The sequence below is a fragment of the Dermatophagoides farinae genome, chromosome 1 (genome assembly GCF_024713945.1).
Source record: "Dermatophagoides farinae isolate YC_2012a chromosome 1, ASM2471394v1, whole genome shotgun sequence".
Taxonomy (NCBI): Eukaryota; Metazoa; Arthropoda; class Arachnida; order Sarcoptiformes; family Pyroglyphidae; genus Dermatophagoides; species Dermatophagoides farinae.
The window spans coordinates 2,994,211-3,012,769 of NC_134677.1; the positions used below are offsets into that span (position 1 = coordinate 2,994,211).

The following is an 18,559-nucleotide window of genomic DNA, read 5'->3' on the forward strand; positions in this document are numbered from 1 at the left end:
ATCGTCGTCATCAACATGAAATTAAATTTCGCATTGGAAAAAATTATACATTGTTACTAAATGAAAGCCCGACAGACAGAAAATCTAAACAATTTAAACATCCATCTATCAATGGTAAAGAGATGATAACAATTTTTCAGCCAATCTTGAATGATCAAAATCAACAAAGACGACAACTTGATTTCGATGTAATGAGCTATAGCAACAGTCAATTTAGCCAATAGCAATTTTGGGGTGTAAACTTTGTTCGTGAAAAAAAGGGCGGCCGTTTTTGTTCGAGGATATTCGAGGTTTTCGGGTTTGAGATACAAAAAATAAAAAATTAACACAAAATTTTAATGTTCAATTTTTTTCTTCTATCTAGAATTCTTGTTTCTTGGGAAAGAAAAAATTTCAATATCAAAATTGTATTCAAAAAAAAAATGTTCCAAGATTTAGACAGACTGTGTTCAAACGAAAAACTTTCACTCTTCAATTCTAACACACTATCAACGAGTAAAATATACGCTGAATATGACGAAATCTAAATTGAACATCATCATCATCATATCCCGTCGACGACAAACGAACAACGTCGACGATGTTTGGATCATTTAGCCGTATGTATATAATAATATTGCCTAATTCATAAAACCAACTTCAAAAAACTAACTAGATTCGTTTTTTTCTCTTTCTCTCTCTCTCTTCTATATTACGTTTGTATTCGTTTCAAAGATATACAAAACCATTATTTCTCTCTTTTTGTTTTGATGCTTATATCTCATATATACTTCAATCGCTAAAATCACACAATTCATCCAAAAAAAAAAAAAAACGAAGCAATTTTTCTCTATACACATTTTATACCATGTCAGTTTGTCGTTACGTCGCTGATGACGACAACGATGATGGTGATGATCAACATTTATTACTGGTTTCGAAAATGTGAATGGTAATGATTTTGTCTCGAATACATGTGTAGAAAATGCTAGAATAAAGCTTGTAGAATGATAAAAAAAAGACAAGTTTACACATATATAGCAATTATGATTAGAAAAAAAGGGTGGTAACCTTTTTGATATATCTCGAAAGAAATCTTATGAAGCAACCGAAAACTCCAACCATCATCATCATCATTTCTATTGCTACCACCATCAGAAAAAACGACCATAAAATCCATATCACATTCTCATTTTATTTCACAATCAACGTTTTTTTCTTTTCTTCTTATCTTCATAAATGCTTTTTGGCCATTTGGAAAGCCGCAGTCGCAGCTATATTCCACATAAACAACAACATATATACAAAGACCATGTGCCACAAAGTCATCTTCAAAGGATAATATTCATATACCTAACCATGACCACACCATTTATTCAACGGCGTCGAATCCAATGACGCCAAAATGAAAAAAAAGAAAGAAAAAAAATCAGAGAAAAATAGTAGCCCACAATTGGCTGCCTTTGGTACATACACACACACTACATGTATCCTGTAAATTATATTTGAGAATCGTCTATTTGTGAAGCTCACAGCAACACTATACCCAATTTTGTTTGTATTTATATTTAGAACATCACCATTAACACAGACACAACGAATTGAATTGAATTGTGAATGAAAATTAATCAAGAGAAAAAGAAGTGGAAGATGAACAACAACTATCGATAGTGGTCAAAAGAAATTTTTTTTCTTGTATTATTCATTTCTTTCATTTATTTTGCTACGTATGTATAGTATTTGTAATGGTATTCATGGTGGTGGTGGTGGTGGTGTTGGTGGTGCTTGGTTGGTTGGTCCATCATCATAGGCTTTTGACATCATCAGCATCATCATCATCAACAATCAAGTGCAACGACTACAGCGACAACAGCAACAACAGCGACGACGTTGACTCGTATTAAATAAAGTATAATAGTGAAAAACCACGATAGCAAATAAAAGACAACAAAAAAAAAGAAAAAAAAATCCAACACACAGACACACACACACACAATCACATACCGACAAACACTTGTGCCCCGTACTAAACATCAAACCTCACCATAATATTCGATGACCGTCACCAACATGGTAATTGAAGAATTCAATATTTTTGTTTAAATTTTTTTTTTTTGAACAAATTTTCAACTTTTCAATATTTCTTCATTTATGTACATAATACACAACAACAACAACAACAACAACAATGGGCAAGAATTTTTTAATTTGAAATTAAAACTTTACTTTGTGTTTGTGATTTGTTTTTTTTTGTCGACAAATTCATTTGAATTTTTTTTTTCATTTCTTTTTCCATCTTATTATTTGGTTCTATTCAGAAAATTTTATCATTATAGAACTCTGTGTTCATTTTGCTGTTTTTGTGTTACCAGAGGGTAGTGGGTTAATGTTTGAATTTTTAAATTTTTCACATCACAATTAATTAATTATTTGCAACAACACACAACGGCATAACTTGAACTGACACTTTTTTTTGTGAGTATAATGAACTTTTTTTTAAAAATAATTTTTGTAATTCTAAAAATTAATTTTTGTTTTTTCTCTTTTATTCTTTTAGATATTTATTCTTAATAAAAATACAAACACACACACACACCCAAACTCAAAAAAGAATCATCATCAAATTTTATATCAATATTAATGGCTTGAAAATTGTTTTGTTTTGTTTTGTTTTTGATTGATTGATTGATAAATTATCAAATTTTTTTCTGTTTTATAACAGACTACACAACAATCATAAATGACGACAACACACGACCAATTTATTATTATATATTTTGTATTATTATATGCACAGAGTAACCTAACTATACAACGCCGCCGCAAGAATTTAAAATGAATTTACATCCATCAAATAATAATCATCATCATATCATGATCATGATCATTATCGACATTCATTAATAATAATCGTCCATTAATTATATTTTTTAATTTCTAAATAACGACAACAACAACAAAAAATTTTTTTTTGTCGGTTCGTATTTATAGTATATACACCTTTAATTGAAAACATCTTTCAATTAAATACTTTCATTTTTTTTTGTTGAACTCTGAATTTCTAATTTTTTTTCTTTTGTTTCATTTGAAATTTGTCTACCAGATTTATCATATCTCAACCGGATTGATTGAATTCGAATCGAATCATTTTGTTGTTGCTATCGGTTACGACTAAACAAATTTTTTGTTTGTTTGTTTGTTCGTTATCATTTCCATACGAATACCTAACCTTCATCTACCTACAACTGGCTGGATTTTTTTTTGTTGTTATTGTTGATTTTATTCATGCATTCTACTTCATACACACATACACACACACACACAAGCATCCATTATACACAGACACTTCGCAATATTGATTCAGTTTTTTTTTCATTCATCATGATATGATGATCATTATCATTTCACAGACACAACAGACAAATATACACTTACCGAAAGAGATCATGACCATGATATAATTGCTAATAATCTTGTCATGTTCTTTTGTTGTTACTAACCAAGTTCTCATTGTCATTGAATAATAATCATGATCAGCATAAGTTATATTAGATGTCTCTTAAAATATTTGTAATCATGTGATTGAAAATTTTTGAATTTTTTTTTGAAGTATATAGGAATACGTGCTATAGAGAATTGAGTGAAAAGTGAAAGTGAAAAGTTCAACACATCATGACTTTAGGGCGTTGGCGTCTATTAGATCCATACACACACAGATGATATATAAACTTTATTGTACCTTCACTATTCGATATACTAGAATTTATTATCGGTTTGTGATAATATAAATCCAGTATTCTTTCTTTCTCATCTAGACATACATACACACATACCGAACATCTTTATCCTTGAGTTTATTTTTTTTTGTTCTTTTGTCATTGGCAAATTTTTTTTTTGCTGTTTTTGTTCTTGTTGCAGAGTTCAAATTCGGCCAAATGCCTTCAAACACAATCACGCAATACTTAATGCATTTACATCACATCAAACAACCTCCACCCAAAAATGGGTCTGTCCCAAATGTATGCTTTATTCATACCAAAAAAAAAAAAAAAAACACATACATACACACATGACAACCACCACCACCACAATCAGTAGAAGTAGCCAAAGATTTTATTTTTACCGGATTCTTTTTTTACTCTGTTTTCTGGTGCCTGCGTATAAATGCTTTCAGTAATGTATGAAAATTAGGGTGGCTGGTTCAACAAATTTGTTCGCATTCTTTTGGTTCATTTCTCCTTCTTCGTATGTATGTGTGTGTGTACCATACTTAGCCACTAATATAAGGTTCAACAACCATCAAATCAATCGACTCTTACACATATCAAACACTTGTTCCGTTTGAGACAAAAAATGTATGGTCATTTCATTTTCATCACTTCATTCAATTCATTTTGGTGATATGTGATTCAAATCAGAAATAATTATTAAACTTTCATTTACTAACAGCTATTTTTTTCATTCCGAATCTAGGCATGATACTTTACATTCTGTGCATCGAATACGTAATATTCATTCATGTTTGTTCATTCTCTCATCGTTCATCAACTTGTATCATCTATGACAATCTGTCTGATTCTTTTCATTCGTATTGTTCTCCAAAAAATATCAAGAAATTTTTTATTCGTTAACACACACACACACACACGTTTGCAAAATTATCGTTTATTTCATAGAATTGAATAATTTGATCTGAAGAATTCTACTTGAAAAATTGACAAATGAAAATTATTCTATATTAAAATGTTTATTCGAAATTTTTATGGGCATCATAGAATCGTTAACGTTCTCAAGGTCAAGGACGTTCATTGAACCTAATCATTGATTGTATTCACATTTGATTATAATTACAAATCAATTCAAGCAAACATCAATCGAACAAAATTCAGAATCATAATCGATAAACAATTGAATTTCATTCAATCAATCATCAATCAATTATCGATGAATTATTGAATAATAACATTTTCACTAATCTCAAATTAATCGATCAATCTATATTCAAATTATGACTTGAAGATTTTTTTTTCAATTATGACCAACTTTTATTTTAATGAAAATTCTATTGATTGAATACTAATGAGATTATATGGATGGATGATTCCATGTACATATCATGATGACATATGATGATGACCTTATTTTTATTTGGATTTTAAAAAAAATTTCTTCATCAACAAATGTTTTTGCACGAATCTATCCTTCATCATAATGATCTAATTTCAAAATCGATTTTATCTTCAATTTAAATCATCAATTATCATTAAGATAATTATCATCATTTGTTCATATGACATAATTACTGAATAATTTTATTCAACATACAAACAAACAATTTCTATTGAATACAGATCATCATTGACAAACATTTTTAAGCACCGCCTGTTTTTTTTATTCAAATTGATTTAAATATATTACACAAATGAAGCATTGAATCTTTTGTTATTGATGATGATGATGATGATGATTATAAACACAATTCATGCGATGACATTCAACCAATCAAAATTGACTAAAATTTTAAATTCCTATAAAAGTAATGAATTTATATTCACATCATGGATTTTCTGTGCTTCTGAACAATGAATATTATGAAAAAAAAATTACTAATGGAATAAATAATTATTACCTGATGATGATTTAATGTCTATATATCGAAAGATAATCGATTATTCATTGTGAATGAATGATATTTCATCAAGATAATAATTCCAATTAATCGAATTTATGAATCGTGATAAATGATTAATCCATATTGTTGGTTTCCAATGAATATTTGCCACTGATGATGAAGAATTTATTTTTATTCAATGCATTCATATTCAACATCGTATTCGACATGATAATAACAATTCTTGCAATGAATATTTGAAATTCTTCAATAACACGAAATATATTTTTAAATTCTATATTCAGAATTTATTGAAACTAAAATCATGAATTCTTGTTGTCCACATTCTTGTAATCCATTTTGGATATTTTATACAAGATTCAAATTCAATTATTCTTCATCAGTTTTTTTTCACAAGAAGATACAATCACAAATCATCCATTATTTTTTCATCTTTGAACGTCACAATTGTTGTGAATCAATCATTGATTGCATTTGCCACTTTGTTCGTTTGTTTCTCTATGTGTGGTGTGTGTGTGTGTATGTTATATGTGTTTCCAGTTACCATCACATATACACCAAAGTATACTGTTATATTATTATTACAAACCAGAAGAGAGTAATTTAATGTATGTTGCCTCTATACAAACCACCCAATCTCACCAGTATAAACCAAAAAAAAATGGAAGCATACACACACACACATACTAAACATTAACATTCGACTCATGGAACGTACATGAAAATATTTAAACAAATGGCGTCGATAAATTGGTGAATGAATTTTTTTTTATTTGTTGAAAATTTCATCTTCAACAACAATCCTGGTATGTTTTGATTATTATTTTTTTTTAAATAATTCTAGTTAATTGAAACGTAAATTATTTAAAGATTTATGAACTTTAAATCATCAATTATTGGTTTGATTGGTTATAATTACCATCATCATCATCATAATCATCACCACCACTTTGATGTTTGGTGATTGAATTAATTTTTCGTTGATTCATAGGTGTGTGTGTATGTGTGTAACATTTATTTCACAATGATAATAAATGATATTGATGGTGGTAATGGTAATGGTGGATGCGTCATAATTTTGTACATTCGTTGTTGTGTTTTTTATTATTAATACCATTGTAAACTCATATGATTATATTCTTTTTCTTTCGTTTTTCTATTTCTTGTTTTACTATAGGTTCTTCATTGCCATCATCATAATACAACACAACTTGATGTTTAAAGCTACACAAACACGCATCGAATCCAATTCAATGAAATTGTGAATCTATATATTTGTGCATACAGCTGTGGCTTGATCTTGTGATTGAACATGAACACTATTATTATCTATTTTTGGCAATTGAAATTCTATGGGCCATTTTGAATCACAATTCGGATATTACGTGATTACGATTTCCGATTATACAAAATGGTGCAACGAAGATACAACAACAAGCTGGTAATATATCCTAAAGAATATCATATACACACATTTTTAATTTATTTTGGGTTTTTTCAGATTTCTAATAATTGATGAAATTCATTGCAATCCATACGCGTAAAATTGCTGGATTCATTTTTCAACTATCTATCCGATTCTATTCAGAATCATGCTTATAAAAAGTTTATTCTTCAAAAAGTTTTGGAATTTTATTCCAATAGAATTCGTAAGTTTTTAATGTTTTTAATATATTAATTTAATTTTATCATATTTTCTCAATTCTTCATCAACATTTCAATAATGATAGTATTGACTAACATCTATTCCTGATTCTAGATTTTTTTATTCCAAATTTTGAAGAAAGACAAACGAATAATTCATCTATAAATATACGTTCACTTGAGATTACATTTTTAGAATTATTTACAATTTTTTTTCTACATTTCAAACATTTTACTTTGTTGTTTTCGAAATTCTTTCATTTGTTTACTGTTTAATCTTAGCCAACAACTAAATTCCTGATTCTAATCGTGAAAAAAATTCATTTCCCATTAAAAATGGCTAGTTTTATTTTGTTAATTTAGATTTCAATTTACATTCGTATTTGTGTGTATATATAACATATATCTTTGATTATAGGTCTCATAGTAGGTTTTTTCTTTCTATTTTTTGTCGTCGTCGTCGTCGTTGCTTTTTCTTCTCATTTTTTTTTGTCTGTGGCTGCCTAGCTATGTACATTTTGATTATTTTTTTTTCGCTCGTTTCGTTGTTTCGTCTCGGTTGTTATTTCAATGAAGATGATGTTGATGATAACGACGTTTTTTTTGGGTTGATAGGCGCCTCTTCATAGATACATGGATATATTGAATGTGTGTGTGTGTGTGTGTGTGTGTATATATGGTGTTCTCAAACATGAATTGGGAGAAAAATAAAAATACGACAAATTACAATTATTGTTGAAGAGCTACGCGCAACTATGTATACACGGATATCTTTATTTGTATATATATGTGTGTGTGTGTGTGATATATACATATACAAACATACACAAATAACAAGCAGATCAACCACGCCATTCACAACAATCGACCAATAAGAAATGATATATTCATTCATTCAATGAAGCTGCCAAATTGGCCGAATGTATCGGATTTTTTTTCGTTTATATTTAAATTAAAATTGCTACCTTTTTTCATAAAGTTCTTTTCATAAAATGAACGAAAAAAAAAATATTTAAAACACAAAGACAGGCAGATGATCATTTTGTATAGAATACCTGGTAGAATTTTTCAATAAATAAATTCTATATAATCAAGAGTTTCCAAATGATAAAGACGACTAAGGCCGGTCATAATTGCATCGTCGATTAGCAAATTATTGTATATCCAATGGCAAAACGACGACAAGACAAAGGTATGGGATAAAGAATACACATTTAAACACATAAATCGTTGTTGTTGTGTCTATCTCTCTATATGTTTGTCTTTGTTGTTCTGTTCACAAATCATTTCAATTCTATTTGATATTTGGATTGAAATTTTTTTCCATCCAATGTTTAATTTGAAATAAAAGAAATAATGTTGACCTATATGATGGTATGTATGAATAATTTTCTTTTTTTCATTCATTCAACAATTCAAGATGATAATCGTTTCAATTCTAATTCCTAATTATTATTTGTTGTGTGTGTGTAACAATGAAATAAAATCAAATTGTCCATCAATTGATTGTCCCGGAAGACAATTTTTTTTATACAGCACAAACAAATAGTAAAAAGAAAAAGATTTTCCCCTTTTTTATTTTTATTATTTTTTTCAACTTCTAGATTGTGATCACACACACACACACAAACAGTCACAATTGAGGAAGTTGAAAATTCTATATAATAAGGAAGCTATAAAGTTTATTCATTGAAACATTTATTTCTTGCCAATCAAGACGGCCAACAGAAAAAAATGGCTTCCATCTTTTTTTTTGGGTTTGTTATTTAAAAAAAAAATGGCCAGTGCGTCATCTCAACATCACACTGTGAGATGTGTAGCAAATAGGGTGTGTTTGTGATTATTAAATATTCAAGACAAGGCAATAATAATTCGATACTCTTCCTGGTGAGTAATTTGAAATATTTTAAATTTTATTTTTTGGACTCAAAAAAACAATAACAACAACATCTTCGAACTTATTTCGTTTGAATGATTGATTTTTTTCATTAATTCTCTTCATGTTGTACATGTATCTGTATCTATGTAAAAAAAAGGCGTCATACAGTATCATATATATATGTATATTGTTCATCCATTTTCAGTATGTTTGCTTCTAATCGGTTAGATTATTATTTTGTTTGCTCATTATTTTTCTGTCCTGAATTTTTCAGTCTAGTCATTTCTTTTTTTTTCGTTTCTTTTAGCTCGAAAAATAAAATTCAGAACAATTAACTTTAATTTATCTTTATGTTTGTTTGTTGTTATCTATTTCATGTACTGAATTCGAATGAAAATAAAGTGTTTTGAGAAATATAGTGTATGATGATGAATTTTCAGTTTCATGACTTTGTTTGATACCATATTTTCATCTTCCATAAAAAAAATATGATGTGATTCTTGGGAATTTGTTTTTTTTGTGTTTATATTGAACAATTGTCATGGTGATTACCGTATTATTTATTAATCATTTCGATGTACGAATGTAGGTTTTTTTCGTTACTTTATTGATTATCTTATTCTATTTTTTTTGTTCATCCATGTCTGTCCGATCATTTTATCATCATTTGATGATGATTGCCGTTAATTAAAAATGGCTGCATATAAATATTGTAATCAATCTTATCAATATAATCAATCTATTAATTAGTTTGATCGTTCATCTGTCTGATGAAATTCTCTTGAGATAGTTCGAATTTAATATGAAATGTAATTTATAAATAATAATAATTTACTACTACCATCACCTTAAATTGATTTCTTTTTATTGTTTATTTTTTTCCACTTTATAGGCATCTGTCTCTGTCTACATGTGTGTGTGCGTGTGTATTGAATTAGTCTTGTTTTTTTTGTCCATTTGAAAATCATCAATTTATTCGTCAAGAAAAAATCAAGGTAAGTATGTGTGTGTGTGTTATTTGTGATACGATCGAAATTTTTTTTTGTCACCATTCCCGGAGATAAATTCCATTCCATTATTTTTTCATCGATAACAATAAATGTGGACATCATCATCACACCAGAATAAGGTAGGTGGAAAAATTTTTTTTTCTATATTTTGAATGTTCCCATTATTGGTGCTTGGAATATACATGTGAAACAACAAAACATTTTTTTTCGAAAGAATATTCTTTGTTTACAATTTTGAAAAATTTTCGAATTAAAAAAAGTTGCAATCATTAGATAATGTAGTCATTTTTTAGTTTTTTTTGATATATTCTGTATAATTTTGAAAGAACGAATCCTATTGCTGTAACGATTTTCGTAATCTAAATAAAAAGACAATGGGTATTCAGCGTTTTTTTTCATTTAAAATAATCATAGATCTTGATGATAATGATGATTATAAGTCTTAAAAAAACATTTGATGATGAAAACAAAAAAAACCTACATGAATTTGTTATTATTGACCATCATTGAATTATATCTATAGAAACATAAAAATGAACGCCTACTCATATGTATATATGAAATGTACATATTATCATTTTGTGACTAGACATTTCATGAATCATTGTAATACCTTTTTTATTTTTTTATTTATTTTTATTATTAGTTTGATTAGTCTGTAATATTGTAAGGTGTTGATTTTAAGAAACAATTTATTTATTACATTCGCACATTCATGTTAAATGATCTTATTTTTTATAAGATAGATGGCGTTGTGGTAATTTGTTTTGAAATAAATTGATAGTCTAACAACGTTAATAATAATATAAAAACACTAGATGGCATAGATATCTGTGTATATATTCGAATCAAAATATTAACAGAAAAACATTTTGCAAGCCAAAAAAACAGACGCCCAAATCGGTAGATTCGATTTATATATAAAAATAAAAATATGTGAATTGTGTACTCGAAATTACACAAACCACATGCAGACGCCGTGATAATAATAATGATGATGATGATGATGATGTGAATGAACCAGACGAAATGAAAAAAAAATTGAGGGCAAATATAAAGTAAAGGCGTTCATGCCATGACCTTAACCTCATAAGGTGTCAACGGCAGTCTATTTATCGTTATTGTCGTCGTCGTCGTCGTTGTCTTGGTCTACATTTTTGCTTAGTTTAACAAAAGAATGAAAAAAAATGAAACGCTTTGTTTTTTTTTTGTTTTATTTGATCATAATTATTATATAACGATGATGGTAATTATTTGGTGTTGATAATGTCGTTTTCATGTTATCATTACATTGTTATGTGATGATAAGCAATCAATTTGAATTTTTTGTTGGCAAATGATAGCCAATTTTTTTCATTGAATAATTATCGAATAAACAATCTTGGATAGGCATTTATTATTGTCGACAATAATAATCTACTTTATCTTATCCTTGTCTTTATATCTTGATATGATCTATCTATCTATAGATGAATTGTAAAAGACAATTGTAGATGATGATTATTCTACTTTTATCTTTGTTAATTTTTTTTTTGTTATTTGTCTGGTCATTGTTTATTCGATAATCAAGATGATAATGAATTTGGGAGTTGAATAGCCGAATTTTTGTTTTGTTTTGTTTTTTCTGAATGTCTGGATGTTTGTTAAATTATATTGCAATCACATGTACATCATTCTACACATTCTCATATTAGGTCATTCATTTAATTGTTTTTGGATCATGTTATTATTGTACTTCAAACTATAATACAAAAATAAAAAATTTCCATCAAAATCAAGACATATAAAATCAACTTGTCCATACAATATGTGTGTGTGCGTGTGTGTGTGTATGGTTGCGCCTGAATTTTTTATATATTTTTTTTTTCGTCATTCCACGTTTCCATTTCCGAGATTGATCTTTTTTGTTATTCTCATTGTTTGCTTTGTTTGTCCTATTATTGTTCATTTGATGATGATCGACAAAGTTCTCATGAAACAAAATTAGAAGTATGTTTTTCTTGTCAATTATAATTGTGAATTATCTAGATTTTTCTTGTTCGTGATCTTATTGAGAAGCTTTGGGTTCGATGGACTAACGATTTTGTTTGTATGTTTGATTCTTCAGGAACTTTTTCATAGCCTGTCTAGAATTTGTGGGGGGCCTTGACTTGATTTTCGGTTTCTTTTTTGTTTCACTATTTTTAGCTGAATCTGTCGGCCTCTGTTTTTGTGTGTGTGTGTTTATATGTATCCGTATTTGGTTAGGTTAGTAGTTTATGTCGACAAATATCGTTGTGGTATTGGTGGTGGTGGTGGTGATGATGATACAAAAAGTAGTGGCTTTTTCCATAGCCATAAGAATCTGCTTAGCAACACAGGAAAAAAAAATTTTTTTTTATTCGTTTCCAAAAAAATTCGTGTCTTGAATAACCGAAACTTTGGATAATAGAGTGTGTGTGTGTGTGTGTGTGTGTGCGAAAGAGTGAGAGAGAGAGATTGATGACCGTTTGGTTGAAAATTGAAAAATTTTTTTGTTTTTTGTTTTTTTAGTACTTAAGTTATTGTTTTGTTGTTGTTGTTATTGTTGTTGTTGTTGACATCGATCATGTTATTAGTTATTTTTCCTAGAATCAACAACAACAGCAATGTTTTTTGATTTCTTTTTTTTCTTTACACAAAAAAAATGATTAATTATTATCCATTTTTTTTTGTTCTTTATTTTTCATCTTCAACCCTTTTTTTTCGGCAAATTTGCCGGGCGCCAATGATTTTTTGATCATAATAATTTATATATTAGTAATTATTTTCCTATTTTTCAATTGAATCTATGTCTATCTGCCAGAAATTGTTTGGGATGTATTTTTCAAGAAAATTATTATAATAATAATTATCATTAATATTTATAATAATGATTTCATAATAGACATATTTGATGATAATAATAATATTTAGATTGAAAAAGATGTATAGCCCATTTTGTTGTTGTTGTTGTTGTCGATGAATGCCAACTGAAAAGATTAATTACAATATTTTGGGCAAATAAAAAACAATAGAGAAAAAAAAATCAAAAACTACCGGCTATTATGAATAATGATTTATTCATGCCGATTTTTATAATGTGGATTATCTTGAGTTTCCAAAATTAAGACCCAAAAAAAGCAAAAAACAAAAAACAAAAACAAAAAATTCGACCTGATAGTTGGGTGTTATTGGTCACCAATTTTTTTTTTATCCATAATCTTTTCGGAACAATTAATTTCCTATATGAATTTAATGATGCAGCTAAGTAAATTTAGATTTTTGTTGTTGATAATTTACAAGAGTAGAAAAAAATCGATTTTATTTTTCACGAAACAAAACACTCTCTCTCTCTCTCTCTCACACACACACACGCACGCATTTATTGAAGATATGTGTGAAGAAAGTATATTTTAATAATCATCAAAAACGACAACAAAAAAAAAAACGAAAAGAAAAGAATTACCGCATTTTCGAATATTCAAAGTTCGACGACCTAGACCGGCTGTGTTGTTATATAACAATAATAATATTCGATGATTGAAATTGTCGTAGTGGTAGTAGTAGTAGTGACTTTCTGAATATATCTTGTCGAATGTGTATACATACAATAGCATCCATATGCTGATGAAAAATATTTTTCTGGTTTTTTTTTCAATTCTATCATTTCTGTTGATGGCGCCTGCTTAGCTTGATCATGGCAAAAATATTCATGCATGCAAGCAATGCACTTGCTAACTTATAGTAGAGTAGTGGTCGCCTGTTTTTTTTTTTTTTTTTTTTGATTGTTGTTGATTTTTTCACTTATTTTTTCGAAAGTGGTGATGATGGTGAGAGTTTTTGTCTGTCTCTCTGTCTGTATGACTGACTGACTGTCAAAGAATGTTTTTCCTTGGTAATATTATTGGAATGATGAATTGTGTTCAAATGATGCATGTATTCGTAATCATCATCATCATAATAGCAATGATATTTCGAACAATAGATTGGCCATCAAATTGGCGTTTTTTTTCTGGTAGCTAGATATTTTGTCTGTATATGTGTATTCATTCGGGTGCGACTCTTCCAACAACAATTACAAATGGCATTGGCTGGTGGTTTAGTCTGTGGCCAAAAAAAAAAAAAAAAGAATCGAGGTTAATGATACTTTGTCTGGTCATCATTGTGTAATGTGTGTGTGTGTGATTTGTACAAATAACTTTTTTTTGTAGCTGTTTGTATGTCTGTGTTTTTTTTTCTATTTTTTTGTGGTATTGTTTCGATTGCTTGGATTGATATTGATAAACGCACACACGCACACACACACATACAAACAACTCAAGGACCTAGCAACAAGAAAAAAAATGAATAACAGAAAAACTACGAATAAAACGTAATGCATCACGAATAAATAGGAAGAAGATGGAAAAAAACGACAAAGTCCATATGATGAAATTTTTTTTTTTAATATTGAATAAAAATGAAATAACTATTTTTATCTTTTGAAAATTCCTTTTTTCTCATTCAAAGGTGATGAAATTTCAATATTATTTGCCTCTTTGATAATGGTATGGTTATCATCATCATCATTATTATTATTATTATTATCAGTGAAAATCAAAAATAATTTTAAACAAGTAAACAACCGGTCAATGGCCACGAATAACAAATGAAAATAATTTGTTTTTTTTCTCACACACACACACAATTTCTTTACTTTGTGATTGATATTTTTATTTTTATTTTCATCACCATCATCACCAAAAAAAAAAAGAAAAAAACTTATTTTCATCAATTCATCATCGATCATTCGTTTGTTAATCAACGTTGTGAATAAAAATGACATGAAAATGAAAATCTAAAATGATGATTTTTCATTTTGTTATCAAATGAATATCCACGCTAGAAATCGTGTCGAAAATAAATCCTAATGGATTAATTTTTCATTCAATGATCATAATGATTATGATGATGATGTCCGAAAAATTATAGACGAATCGTTTGATTTATTTAATCTTAATTTTTTTTTCATTCATTAATGTTATATTCCGTTATAGTGAAAAAAAAATCATTAGCGATTCAGTTTTCAACAGAAAAAAAGGGTTTTGTTTGTTTGTTTTTTTATCCCATAATAATTTAATTGAAATTGATGATTATTATCAAAATTGACACATAACCAATAAGAAACATTGTATCTATCTGTTTGATTTAGTACATATCCGAGGAGAATGAACAAAAAAAAAGTCTAGCCAAACAATTTTTTAATCTGTCATCCATTGATAGACATGGTTATGATGGTCATTGGCCATCATCATCAACTTCGTGAATTTTTTTTCCACCAAAAAAAAACCCAGACAACAAAGACAATCAAAATAGAGAAAAAAAATTCAAGAAATATTTAGAAATATAAAAAAAATGTAATGAAAGAGTTTTGTCTGATTTATTGAATTTTTGATTTCAACCAACAACAACAGTGAAACACAGGTACACAGGTTCATTGACGTAACTTGTTTATATGAAACACTTATGTAAATTGAAAAAATATTTATGCATTCTTGCAAGCATAATAAAGAACAATAACGAAAAAAAACAAATTTAAATCTTTCATTAGAATTCGACCATCTTCCACTATATTTTGGATGATTATCTGTTACAAATATGGTAACATATATTGAAAGTTGTTTCGGTTTTTATAAATGAAATATATTTGGCTGACATAATCCTTGGATAATAGAATGTGTGTGTGTGTGTGTGTGTGTGTATCTGAAATATAAAAGACGACAAAGAGAGGTGTCAATGAACAAACAAGAATGATTTACACAAGAATGATGATGATAATTACCATATTTATAAAAAAAATGCTAGTTTATGATATTTTTATTTTTGTTTTATTTATCTTGATCTGTTATTGTTGATCTATGGTATGAAAAAAAAAATTAATCTCACAACAACAATTTTTTTTTGTCAGCCGGATTTTTTTTTCTCTCTCTAGCTCTCCTGTCTGACATATTGAAACGATGATGATGACGACAATAGTTGTCTGTTGAATGGCCCGTTTTTTTTTCATTGAATCAAGATGATGATGATGATTTTTGAATACAAAAGCTGAATTTAAATAGATAAATGTAGACAGACGGGCTGGCAAGCAGATGAACAAAAAAAAAACGACCAAATTCCGAATGAGATTTACAATATATTTAATAACGAAACGAAAGAGTTAAATCACTTATCACATCTTGAAAGATTTTTCTTTTTCTTTTTTTTTCTTGGTTGGATTTTTTCCTTATAGAAATAATAAACGGCAGAGAGAAATAGCGGAAAAAAAATCCGGATTAATCTAATCTTTTACCATTTTCACATTGCTATTCTCATAACAAGTTAATGATGAAAACCATTTAATGACAGATCACTGAGGAAAAACAAATTAAATGGATAAAATATCCGAAATCATGACTATTTGGCTGGATATTATAAAAATCAAATTAAATTAAAAGAATGAATTTCAAATTTTCAACATTGAATTGCAAAAAAAATAGTGTTTATAACTAAGTTTATAAGTAATTTCAAAATTCTAAGAATTTGATAAATAATCGTTTTTCATTTTAATTATCTACAATTTATTATTGTTGAAATTTGTATCTAAAAAATTCTTATTTCAATGATTCATGAAAATCTTCACCATAGTATTCATTCAATGCTTATCAGGTATATATGCTATAGTAATTCTCATTACTGGTTTTTTTTTCATCAATTCAATTCATATTTCATAGAATGATGTATGTAAGCAAAGCAAGTTTTTTACGCATTTCATTCATTGTTATGCGTTTGTTTTTTTTTTTTTTTTTTTTTTTTTTTTTTTTTTGATTGATTGGTGTGTGTGTGTGTGTGTGAAAAATTCTTGGAAAATTATTTTGTATACCTTAGATTCTAAGGCTTAGAAGAATGAATGTTCACTATTTTTTATTTCTTTTTATGTCGATATGGACGTATTTAGATGATTAAATGTTGTGAGGTGTTCATTATTTTAAATGACCATTTTTTCTTGATATTTCATTATTTTGATGATGATGATGATGATGATGCTTGAGGGATCACATACACACACAGTAAACGATCCCATGATCATTTGTTTGTGTATGTATGTGTTGGTAATAATATCGATAAACACACAAACATACTTGATGGCAAAAATTTTTCCATAGAAAAACAATTTCCATTTTTAGTGAATGGATCATATTTGGATTCAATTTCAAATTTGATCACATTTTTTTTTATTTTTGCTCAATTACATTTAGATTCGATTTAATTTTTGTCGAAAATAAAACTTTTTTTCTCTCAATCTGTGTGTGTGTGTGTGTGTGTGAATTAAGTATGACCTCGGATAACCCTTTTTTTTTCTTTTCCAAAAGTTCAATTATTAAATTCCATGATGTCCATGTCTGAAATAAAAACACACAACAGGAAAAAAAAATAATTTTCCATTTTGTTCGATTTATATGAAATTGAAAACCCTAAAGAAGGAGCTTGATTTGCTTGGATTATCATTATTATTATTATTGAATGGCTTTCAGGATTTTTTTTTAATATTTGACTTTTTTCTCTTTAAAAAGATGAAAATGAATTCCACAATATATATCAAGGAGAAGATTTGAATTGGTTTTAATCATCAGCATATAATCTTCGTGTTTGTTGTTTTATCTATATTTTTTTTTTGTTCATTACATCAGAACAGTATCAAATCAAACCATGTATTGAAATTTATTTAAAAAAGGGTTAGATTTACGAAGAAAGCAATTATTTTTTCTGGCTTTACATTTTTAAAATAAAAAAAAAGTTTTGCAGGAAAGTGAGCTTTTATTAGGTTCATTGCCTTTATAATCAATATTCTGATGTTGTTCAAAAAAAAAAAAAAAATGAATTGAACAACAAAATCTATCAACAAGATGGATGGATGGATGGATGGATGAAAATAATTTTAAATTTAAATTTTAAAATTTTGATTGATGCTGATGATGATGATGATGATGATGGTATATTTTGTAGTTATGTAATAACTCTTTCAATTTCTTAAACTAGAATAATAATAGTAGTGGTAGTAATAATAGTTTTCTGAACAGTAGTAGTAGTGGTTTCAGTTTATGTTAAATGAATACTCTATGGATATACAATGGTAGTAGCAGTAAATAAAATGATTATAGCCATATTTTTTCTTAAGGTAGAGGCATTTTATTTTTGGGATACATATTTTTAGTGAATGTCTGTTTTCATTTTTTTTTTTTTTTTTTGAATGAATAATGTATAGAAAAAAAGAATTCAGCATGGCAACAGCCACTACAACAACAATTAATGTTTGCTGTGTGGTATTTTATGACAATAGTGGTACAATTTCAAATGTTGTTGTCTGAATTGGTGTGTACAATGATGAGAATTTTTTTT

The 18,559-nt window shown here is 27.9% G+C and overlaps 1 long non-coding RNA gene across 2 annotated transcripts in view; it reads left to right on the top strand.

Moving 5' to 3' along the window:
* The first annotated feature begins 941 nt into the window (after positions 1 to 941).
* LOC124491549 (uncharacterized) overlaps positions 942 to 18,559 on the top strand; it is a 28,604-nt gene continuing 10,986 nt past the window's right edge. The window contains exons 1-7 of one of the 2 annotated variants that reach the window (XR_012832486.1): positions 942 to 2,454; positions 2,537 to 2,956; positions 3,083 to 4,376; positions 4,453 to 6,417; positions 6,789 to 7,052; positions 7,113 to 7,260; positions 10,027 to 10,263. This is a non-coding gene — a long non-coding RNA (uncharacterized LOC124491549). The remainder of the gene's footprint in view (positions 2,455 to 2,536; positions 2,957 to 3,082; positions 4,377 to 4,452; positions 6,418 to 6,788; positions 7,053 to 7,112; positions 7,261 to 10,026; positions 10,264 to 18,559) is intronic. The other variant, XR_012832485.1, reaches the window with a different exon arrangement.